The following is a 10,821-nucleotide window of genomic DNA, read 5'->3' on the forward strand; positions in this document are numbered from 1 at the left end:
TGTAGTATTCTCACAAGCACCAGTTAAAAAAAACAAACCAAACAAAATGAAAAAAAAAGCACACCCCCCCCCCCCCCCGTCACTGCTGCAATTTGAAGTAATACTTTAGGATCTATTTATGACCACGTGTAGTATTCTCACAAGCACCAGTTAAAAAAAACAAACCAAACAAAATGAAAAAAAAAGCCCCCCCCCCCCCCCCCACCTTTGTGGCAAAGATTATGGTTAATACAGATTAATCTAGAGCATCGCAATGTTTTGGAAGACTACTGAAATATGACAAACCACACAAGAATTGGTTACAGTGTCTGCAGTAAAAGCCACTCCTTATTTCAAGGTGTTCCAAGCTGGAGCATTATGCACTTGCTTGTAGTTCGTTGCTTCCTAAATCATTACCATTACTCTGCATTCCTTACTCAGGCACAGGCAAGTAGAACACATCTACTAATTTAGGAGCATTTGCGTTGTTATTATTTGACAATTATCTGTACATAGTGTCCTTATCTTGCCAATCCTCAAATATTGATCAAGAAGAAAATTACTTGTAAGGTAATTAAAAAATCCGACTCATGTTTTTCTATATGTTGTCATCTGCCTACGGGCTTTTATCTATTATTGCTCGATACCATCAGCCAAGTGTGTGGTATTTTACTTATCCCACTACGTTAGACAATAGGCTTCTATCTAGACTAATTGTGATAGGTTTCAGTTCTCAAAGTCACAGTAGAGTCGTTACATAATCAAGCCATGTTCAGTGTCAGTGCTAGAACAACGCAAAACTTGGACAAGGCCATCACTGTCAGCTAATAGTACAGATAAACTTCTTCCATATATGTGAGCTTCCTTTCCCTTCAAGCTTCTTTTCCTCTGTCATTTGAAGAAAGGCACCTTTTCTTGTGATCTTGTTACTTTTGCATGAGAGATACCTACAAGTGATCAATCGTGGAACACACTTACTGCGTCTCAGCTATGCCCAGTATCTGCAAGCAGCAGAGCTACACCTTGCCCTTTCCACTGTTGGTACCCTTCCCTGGCTGTCTTAGGGCTTGCTGTGCCTAGAGGCAGTTACAGTGTCAGACCTGGAGTGTGGATGTCAGTCTCAAATACTCCTACCACCTGATGTGTCAGGCAGAAGACAGGAGACTGTCTCAGGCGTTTACCCTGGGGCCAGATGCCAGACAGACCTGTGTTCCCTGGATAAAGGACTGGTATTTGAGACATTCTCATCCTAATTCTGATCCTGGCCTGCTGAACTGATCTCAGGACAACAATTTTAACTTTGTGCCTCTGCATTTACCTCTTCCGAGACTTCTTTAAGTGCTAGGAATAGGTAAGTTTGGAACTCTCTCACTTATTAATTAGCAACACCTACAACATAGATATACCTCTTTACAAAACATGTATTTTATACAATAAAGAGGGCTTGCTAACCACACCACAAAAGCATTTTTGTATATCCCATATTGGTCCCCTTGCTTGTTAGCTGGTTTCTTTCATTAGGAGCTAGCCTTGACCTGCTGTTTTCTACACTGCACTTCTTAACAACGTCCCTAACCTTGCAACTCCTTTTCTAATTGAGCTCATTATATTGAAGATGTTGGTTGGGGAAAAAAAAAAACCAAACAATAAATCACTACCATTTAAGTTGCCAAATAATCATCTTTATACAGGTGAATCTTGAAATGAATAGATAGCACATTTTCTTTGGGGAAAGCCTGTTTAATTCAAAGCTAGAAAGATGTTTGAAAACAACATGCATAAACATATCAATGTGATGCATATGTTCTATGTACATTAAGTATTCATGAAGCAACTGTGTGCTTTATTTTAAATTGAGTTTGATAGATGGCTGTGTCAATACTTGTGTCCGGGTTATTTAAAAGTCAAGTAAAACTTGAATTTTTAGGGCATTCCACGGTTGCCTGTGTGTCTTATTTACATTACACAAAGGAGCAAAGCCTTCAGAAACACAGATTCATTTGACACCACCATCTGGTAAAAACAGGTGTAGTACCAATTAAAAATCACTTGAGGATACAGCATCTCCAGATTAAGTATTTTTTCCTGGTAGCAGAAAGTTGTGAGCATAAGCTTTGTACTCCAGTGCATATCCACACTAAAGTTTCCTTTCTTACTTAAAAATCACCAGAAAACAGCAGCAGACTACACGAGCTGTCAAACGAAGCATACAGATGCAGAGCCAGTGTGGCTGATGCTCTTTCCTTTATATGCCTGTTTTATTTTCTCTCCTGTATTTGTCTCCTTGGTAAGAGTTGTGGTGGATTGACCTTGGCTGGACAGCAGGTGCCCACCCAGTCACTCCCCTCCTCAGCAGGATGGGGGTGGGGTGGGGCAGAAAAAGGAGGAAGATGGAAAAAAACTTCATGGGTCAAGATAAAGGCAGTTTAATAAAGCAAACGCAAGGGCTGCTTGTGGAAGAAAAGGAAAACAAAAGATTCATTCTCCTCATCAGCAGGTGATGTCCAGCCACTTCACAGAAGCAGGGCTTCAGTACTCATAGCAGTTACTCCAGAAGGGAAGCAACTAATACTGAATGCCCCCCTGACTCCTCCTCCTCCTTTCTCTTGGCTTTCGTGGCTGAGCAGACATTAGACAGTATGGAATACCCCTTTGGTCAGTTTGGGTCAGCTGTCCTGGCTATGTCCCCTCTCAACATCTTGCCCACCCCCAGCCTACAGCTGAGAGGGCAATGTCAGAGGGACAGCCATAGCACTGGTGCTTATCAACACCTTTCTGGCTACCAGTACAAAGCACAGCACCATGAGGGCTGCTACTGGGAAAATTAACTCCATCTCAGCCAGACCCAATACAGAAGTTAAAACCACTGCTCGCCCAGCTGGCCACAATTTAAAGATACACCTTTCTTACAGTAATGTTAAGATCTCAAAAATAGCTAAGACTATGCAATTCTTTCCCCAATGAAGATATCAGAATGGAGGCTACATTCTTCATAAAATAATGTTGTTAAATCTACTTCAACTAAGCCCCTTTGCTAGGCAAAAGAGGTAACAGATTTATGTTCAAAAAGTCACCCCCCAGGTCATCCACTGACACAGACCATTTAATAGAGCTAGCGTTAGTCAACTCAGATGCAGTGTGCTGAAAAGCTAAAGAGGAATTCAGAATATGCCAGCTTTCTTTCTGTGTTCGGATCTGCACCTTTTAATGCAGAGACACTTGCACTGGAGGCAAGCAACAGAAAGAAGGTCTGGTGCAACACTAACCAAGGGCACAGATCTTTGTTCTCTTGTTCCCCCCCAACCACCTCGGAACCTATACTCCTTTCTACTTTTTAATACCGTCAACTTCAACAGTCTGTCAGGCATTGTGTTCATGTAAAACAGAGGAAGGGAAAAAAAATTATAAAGCAGTCTTGAGGTTTTTTCCAGGGCTACATTCCAGTTAGCCACTCATAAAAACTCAACGGCAATCCTGGTTCTTAACACCATACTCAATGTTTACCAGCATTACTATTTTAGTAATCAGTGCTCCTTTCTCCCTCTACCTCACTTTTTCATTGTTCTACCACACTATGAAACAGGTATTAGCCACTGAAGGTTAAGATTCTACAGTTTTTCTTGTTGAAAGAGAATTAACATTTTAGACAGCCATCATTAAAACTTGGCATTAGCTGTTGCTCTCAGGAGTTTCAAAAAAGTCTTAATAGCTACTCCTGCCAGTGTTGCACTTTAAGAACAAAGACCCATGAGCAAAACTCCTGAACAGATGGTATCTTTGGGGAACATAATCCCTAAAAGAAACTCTAAGCTTTCAAGCGCATCCAGTAATTGTACGCTGCATCACTAAAAATTAATTACTCTTGTCTAAGCCTCCTTCCCTCTTGACAAACCAAAAATTAACTTATGCTTAGACTTTGCATTAGTAATTTGCTTACATTCAGTACTGAAAAATCAGACATTGCAAGATACATGATTTCAGCACTTGCTTGTCTCATATAATTAATTTATGAGAAGCCTTCCTCAAAAGACAAGCAGGAATTCCAGTTGTTATACCTACAATATTTCACCCTACTTCAAGTTGAGTTGAAGTACCATATTCTGCAGCTGACCAAGCTTGCAGTTTTCCATGCTGGAGAAACACCTTTCCTGCTATTTTTAAACCCAGGTTTGCTGAATTTTAATTTTTACTTTTCCTCACCACAATACAAATCTCCGTTAACCCAATCTCCCAAGTACTACAGAAGACCATGGTTTCAGTGATCACCTCCCATACACTTAACAGCTCCTAGGTTTTACTTAGTCCAAAACAGTGAATTTGTGTCTCAAACACAATGTTGGGAAGTCAGAACTGTCAAACAGAAGCAACTGCTATTACAGCTTGGGAAAGATAGAAATTCTGGTAACAGTAACAGAAATCTTTATTTTTTTTTCTCTACATGAATATTACCAGACACTGCCCCAATACAGTTTAAAGCACCTTGTGTTACTACGTGCAGGTTTAACACTCCATCTTTTTAACAGCTTTTTGTTTCCTATGGAGTAGTCTTGCATAGACTGCCACTGGTCTCAGGCCGGTTCCAACAATTCTTCCTGGGGAAAAAAGTAAACAATTGTGAAATCAGACACATGTAGCATGCAGCTGTTTTCAGTAACTTCCTCTAGGTCCCTAAGATTGGTACAAAGTTACAAGGATCAGCTTTCCCCCACCCCGCCTCAGCTTTTTCCGAAAAAAAAAAAGTCAAAAGCTAAAATCTGCATTATAATGCATTATATGCATTATAATTATACATATGTGTATAATTATATGTAATGGGCATTATATGACAGTTTAAGAGAATAGTAAGCCAGTAATAGAAAGATGAGATTTAGTAATTTTGGAAAACAAGTACCAGCCCTGTTATTAGCTGCATTACTCATAGTAGATTTCACATACATTCCTGTTCCCAGTGTCTGACAGGTTCATACAAAAAGTGTCCATTTTATTCTTCAGCCTTGCAACCCCCCCAGTGCCTATGGCGCTAGAGGTCTGGGATGGATTTCATTAGATCATTTTCTACTGACAGCACTGTTAAGCATTAAGTGCGTCTGTGTTTTTCATGTTGCTCAAGCAGATTTTCACATTTCACTGCACAGAACTTTCTGATTCTAGTATTTTCAAGGACATTGTCACAAACTTGAAGGAATTTCATCACTTCACTGAAGACTTCCGTTCCATTCCTTCCCACAAGGAAGCCAACAGTTATGTAGTAGACCTTGGATGACTCAAGTTCATTTTTGTATGAACACGTGCATGTTCATGCAAAAACACTGAACCACCTTCAGTTTAATTTTTCCCAAAAGTTATTTGACTAACTTGTCACTAGTAAATAGCATATATTCTTAAAACAACTCCAGCTCAACCAGTCTGATTATCTGTCTTCAGCATGGACAACTACTGGATCACAAACTTCCTTCACAACTCAAACGAGCTCAATCTGCACAGCTTGGCTTAAAAGCTTGTCATGTTGTTTTTGTGAGTAGCTGCCAAATAATCAGTCTGCTTTCCCAGAGCTGCAATCACATTTTGAAAGCTGCTACTGCAAACATCACTCGCGTTATACAATCTGTACTTCTCTAGTAGTTTGTACAGTATTATCAATATCTAGTACAGTGAAATGAGTTAAAAAAAGGCAATTGATTATCACTCAAAAATCTGAATCATTGAAAAGACTCATTATTGGATGCCAAATGCAACCCCAATTCTTCCTCAAACTTCTCTCTAACTTTTATCTCTTCCAAGATTTCTTTAAAAATATTTGTAATTTTCCCCTGGAAATACCACTGTGCAGCACTATGTCTCAGCACTCTCCTCTTCACTGTGCTCAAGATGCATGAGCAGAACATTTCTGTTGTCTTTCTGCTTCATTCAATTTTCCCTTCATTGCTGCTTTCGTATGTTTGAACAACTAGTCTGTTCACAGACAGCTGCTGCAGCTAAAAAAAGCCTTCAGCATTTTTCAGCTTCACTGAGTACTGCACAAAGTATTCATCAGAAACACCCCTCTCTAGCACATGGTGTAATATTGTGACCCTTTCTAATTTAAAAGGCAATCAGTCATTTCTTCAGTTTGACTTGAAACTTAAGTTTGCACTCTGAATTTCACCTTTGATTTCACCGCCCTGAAGTACAGGTAAGTTATCATACTGATTTCTCAGTACTGGATCATTTTTACATCACATTTCCAATACTGACCAAGAAATCCTGGCTTCAAAGACTGGGATTACCTATCATTACTACGTACCCTTAGGTATGTAGGGTACACAAGCTACAGTTTTCAGCATTGAAGAAATCTTTGATAATACAAGCAATTTTTATTAATGCCTTGTATGTAACACTGAATTTCATGCTGACTTGCACTATTTAACTTTCCAATAGCGCTAGATTTTCCAAAACTTTATAGTAAAACAGCACTTGGCATGTAAGATTCTGAGCTTTCATGGTCACCAGTCTTTGAGTGGTTTTAGTCCTTGTATTCTGAACAGCTCCACAGTATCACCCCCAAAAACAAAACAGAAAAGCACAGGCTCTTCTTGGCCACACTGGCAGCCATACACTGATTTTGATAAGCTACTCACACCAAACTTTTTACTTTAGGTTTTCCACCTTGCTTTTGTTGATGAGAACACAGTCACTAGGCTGATCTCACTCTCAATGTTTTAATTCAAATTTCTGCTCTAAAGTCATTTTGTTGAACTTCTTTTTCAACAGAAAGTCTGCCTCATTATAAGGAAAGACTGAAGGACACAGCTGCACAAGAAACTATTGTCACTCACCTCATGAAGGAAGTTGCAGGACAGCTGGGCAATCAGCACTTTGTAATTTTTTCCTACATGCCTTTTGCACGCTCAGAGGCTTTCACCACAGAGGCCATCTCTGTGAGCTTCTGAACTTCCCAGCAAAACACACTAGAACTCTGTAAGAAGTATTTCATAGAGTTAAACATTCTGGTAGGAACAGACCCCACAGTTCCCAAAATAAGAGCTACTGTTGCTAGCAGTATTAAAGTATACTTTATACGTTCCCAAGTGCACCAAGGAAAGACTGTTCTATTTACAGCAAAAGACAGAATACATTATTATCCAATATGGAACAGTCCTACAAAGGGATTCTCTTTATACCTTTCTGACACCAGACATAAATAAGACTTTTATCTTTTCTGTAGCTGAGTATTCTGAAACTGTAGATATTTTCTTGCAATAGGAAGAACAGAGGCCATTGCAGAGGTCTGAAATATTATGTACTGATTACTTGCAGCACAGAAGTAGGAAGTTATGATAAATAGGATGGCTAAACAATGCTAGAAGTAGCCATGATCATTTTAGTTTTTACTCTTTTAGTAACTGTCAGACTCTTCATTTAAAACGACTGAAGCACAAAAGCTACCATGTAACTGCTCAACCATACAGCTTCTACATGTTTTTCTTGTCCTTGCAAAAACAGGGAGGAGAAAGGTAAATAACCAGCTCCTTAAGCAGTTTGAGCAAGAATTCCTGTTTGCCTTTTTTGACACCACATTCATTCTGGACAGGAATGAATGGGCAACACAAAGGCAAAAATTAAAGTACTAGAACTGATCATCTCTGAAAAATTAAATTAACAGCATATAAAAAAGATCAATTCATCAATAGGCAAATACTTGAAAATACACAAGTAAATAATACTTTATACATAATAAGCATTTCATAAAAAAAAGCCAAGCACACCATGCTCTTGGGACATCTTGTGGTCACGCTGGTGCTTGCTTAGGCCATCGGAAGACTTCCATTGCTTTCATCTGAAAGAAAAGGGATAATACATTTTCAATTGAAAGAATGACCAAGATACAGGAACAGTACAAGGAGCCCAACAAGAAATACTTGAAGTAATTGCCTGATTTCAAAGAACAGACAAACAAACTCCACACTCCCAGTAAAAAAAAAAAAAAAGAAAAAAAAAAAAAAGAGGCCCAGTCATACCTATCAGCACACTTTAAGGTAAAGGGCTATTCTATTACAAGTGGCCTGCTACAGCAAACAGGAATGATGTGGAAACCCACTAACATCTCAGAAAGCCAGACACAGCTGACTATGTACAACATGCTTATGGACAAGAAGCTCAACATGAGCCAGCAGTGTGCGCTGGCAGCCCAGAGAGCCAACCGTGTCCTGGGCTGCATCAGAAGTGTGGCCAGCAGGTCTCGGGAGGTGATTCTGCCCCTCTACTCTGCACTCGTGAGACCCCACCTGGAATACTGTGTCCAGCTTTGGAGTCCTCAACACAGAAAGGACATGGACCGGCTGGAACAGGTGCAGCGGAGGGCCATGAAGATGATCAGAGGGATGGAGCACCTCTCCTATGAAGACAGGCTGAGGGAGCTGGGATTGTTCAGCCTGGAGAAGAGAAGGCTCTGGGGAGACCTTATAGAGGCCTTTCAGTATCTGAAGGGTGCCTATAGAAGAGCTGGGGAGGGACTCTTTGCCAGGAAGGGTAATGATAGGACAAGGGGAAACGGTTTTAAATTGGAAGTAAAAAGACTCAGATTAGATCTCAGGAAGAAATTTTTTACTCTGAGGGTGGTGAGACACTGGAACAGGTTGCCCAGGGAAGTTCTGGCTGCCCCATCCCTGGAAGTGTTCAAGGCCAGGCTGGATGGGGCCTTGAGCAACCTGGTCTGGTGGGAGGTGTCCCTGCCCATGGCAGGGGGGTTGGAACTCGATGATCTTTGAGGTCCCTTCCAACCCTAACCATTCTATGATTCTAACAGCCATGCTTAACTTTCCCACATCACCGAAAAAGTACTTCTTTAAAATAGATGGTATAGTGCATTTAAGACTATGCAGTGTTGGCTGCATTGCTAAAGCCTGTCCAAGAGTTCAACCTAAACCAGCTATGTACGGAAATTAGAAAACTCCCTCTTCCAGAACGTGAGCTTTTGGAGAGTTCCCCCAAACAACAGTGAGAAGCGTATATAGAAACCTTCAAAGCTAGAAAGTCCAGAGGATGAAGGACCACCAATCATAGAATTGTCTAGGTTGGAAAAGATCTTTAAGATGATAGAATATAACCATCAACCTAACACTGCAAAACCCACCACTAATCTGTATCCCCAAGTGCCATGTCTACATATCTTTTAAACACCTCCAGGGATGGCGATTCCACCACTTCCCTGGGCAGCCTATTCCAATGTTTGTTAACCCTTTCGGTGAAGAATTTTTTCCTAATATCCAACCTAAACCTCCCCTGGTGCAACTTGGAGCCATTTCCTCTTGTCCTACCGCCTGTTACTTGAGAAAGAGAGACGCGACTCCCACCTCTCTACAATTTTCTCTCAGGTAGATGTAGAGAACTGTAAGGTCTCCCCTCAGCCTCTTTTGCTCCAGAATAAACCACCCAGTTCCCTCAGCTGCTCCCCATAAGACTTGTGCTCTAGACCCTTCACCAGCTTTGTTGCCCTTCCCTGGACACGCTCCAGCACCAAAATGCCTTTCTTATAGTGAAGGGGCCCAGAGGTGGTCACAGCGTGCGAGGTGAGGCCTGCCGGGTGCCGAGTCCAGGCGGGGGGTGATGGCGCCCCTGGCCTTGCTCACGCTATCCCTCACAGAGGACACCGATTCACTCAAAGCCCGCCCGCCTGCGAAAGCGGCGCGGCTACTCCCCTCACGAACCGGCACTCCAGCCCCAGCCAAGGCCTCCCAGCCCCCGTACCCACCGCACACCTTCCCCAGCGACGGGCGCACGACCCGACTCTCGGGGAGGCCGTTTCAAGGCCTCCAACCCCTTCCCGTTACCGGCTCAGCCCGCCCGGCACACACAGACATCCCCTCCCCCGCCCCCGCTCGGCCTGGCCTACCTCTTCAGCCAGCCCCCCGGCCCGCTCGGCCGCCGCTGGCGGAGACGGCTGGGGCTCAGGACCGTTAAGGGCTCGCGGTACCGGCCCCCACGGGGAGCACGTGCACGCCCCAAGCGCCACCACCCACCCGCCTCCGCGCGCACTGAGAAAGAGGCCAGCGGCCCCTGCCGATCCTAGGGTGCCTCGAGAGGGGCGAACCAATACTCAGACAAAGGGGAGGGGGGAACCGACACACACGCCGTGAACCGGCTCCTCCCGCAGAGCAGAGGCCGCGTAGCGGCTCTTCCATAGATGTAAATCGGAAGTTTTAATCAGGAGGAATCCCTGCGAGGCGAGACTGCCGTGGTGTAGGGCGGCGAAGTCCGGGGCAGTCCCGCCCTTTCCCCCCTGAACGAACCGGACGATGGAGACTCCCGGGGGAAGGGGCAGGGCGCCCCCTCGGAGCTACCTGCGCGTGCGCAGCGCCGCCGGGCGGGCGGTGAGGGCGGCGGGTGCTCACTGCGTGGGGTCGGGGTCAGCCGGGCTTTGGTGCTGAAGTGGTGGCGGGGGGAGATTAGCCGTTTTCCTGTGGCGAGGGGGGGCTGCTGTGCGTGAGGTGTATTTACGCCAGCGAGCTGGGCGCGCTGTGGGGCCTTCCCCAGTGGGGCTTGTCCGAGCTGGGCCCCCGACAGCACAGTTGTGCAGCCAAGGAAGGCATCGCTCCTGTCTTGTGCTGTCACTGCATTAAGGTCCCCCGCTCCAGCACTCTTCAGAGGGCTCGCGTGGTGGATGATGATCCTCCACGCTCACAGGCCGCGTCCAGTTTCCCTTCTGAGCGTGCCGGGTGTGTGTGGTTGCAGTAGCCCACACACCAAAGGTGGTGAGGTTCATAGTGAGGCCACTGCACATAAATACTGATCTTACGTATTGCTCATGGGTGATCGTGTAAGTACTGTCCTGCTGTTGCTCCCCAGCTGGAGGAGCATGTGTAG

General features: G+C 43.9%; 1 long non-coding RNA gene across 1 annotated transcript; it reads right to left on the minus strand.

Annotated features, from left to right (window-relative positions):
- Positions 1 to 1,639: 1,639 nt before the first annotated feature.
- LOC106893488 lies at positions 1,640 to 10,020 on the minus strand. Its single transcript, XR_001413084.1, has 4 exons — positions 9,851 to 10,020; positions 7,725 to 7,795; positions 6,795 to 6,934; positions 1,640 to 4,571 (listed from the first exon to the last, which is right to left on the minus strand). It is a non-coding gene; the product is annotated as an uncharacterized LOC106893488 (long non-coding RNA).
- Between the last annotated feature and the right edge of the window lie 801 nt (positions 10,021 to 10,821).

Source organism: Calidris pugnax, unplaced genomic scaffold (genome assembly GCF_001431845.1).
Source record: "Calidris pugnax isolate Ruff unplaced genomic scaffold, ASM143184v1 scaffold148, whole genome shotgun sequence".
Lineage (NCBI taxonomy): Eukaryota > Metazoa > Chordata > Aves > Charadriiformes > Scolopacidae > Calidris > Calidris pugnax.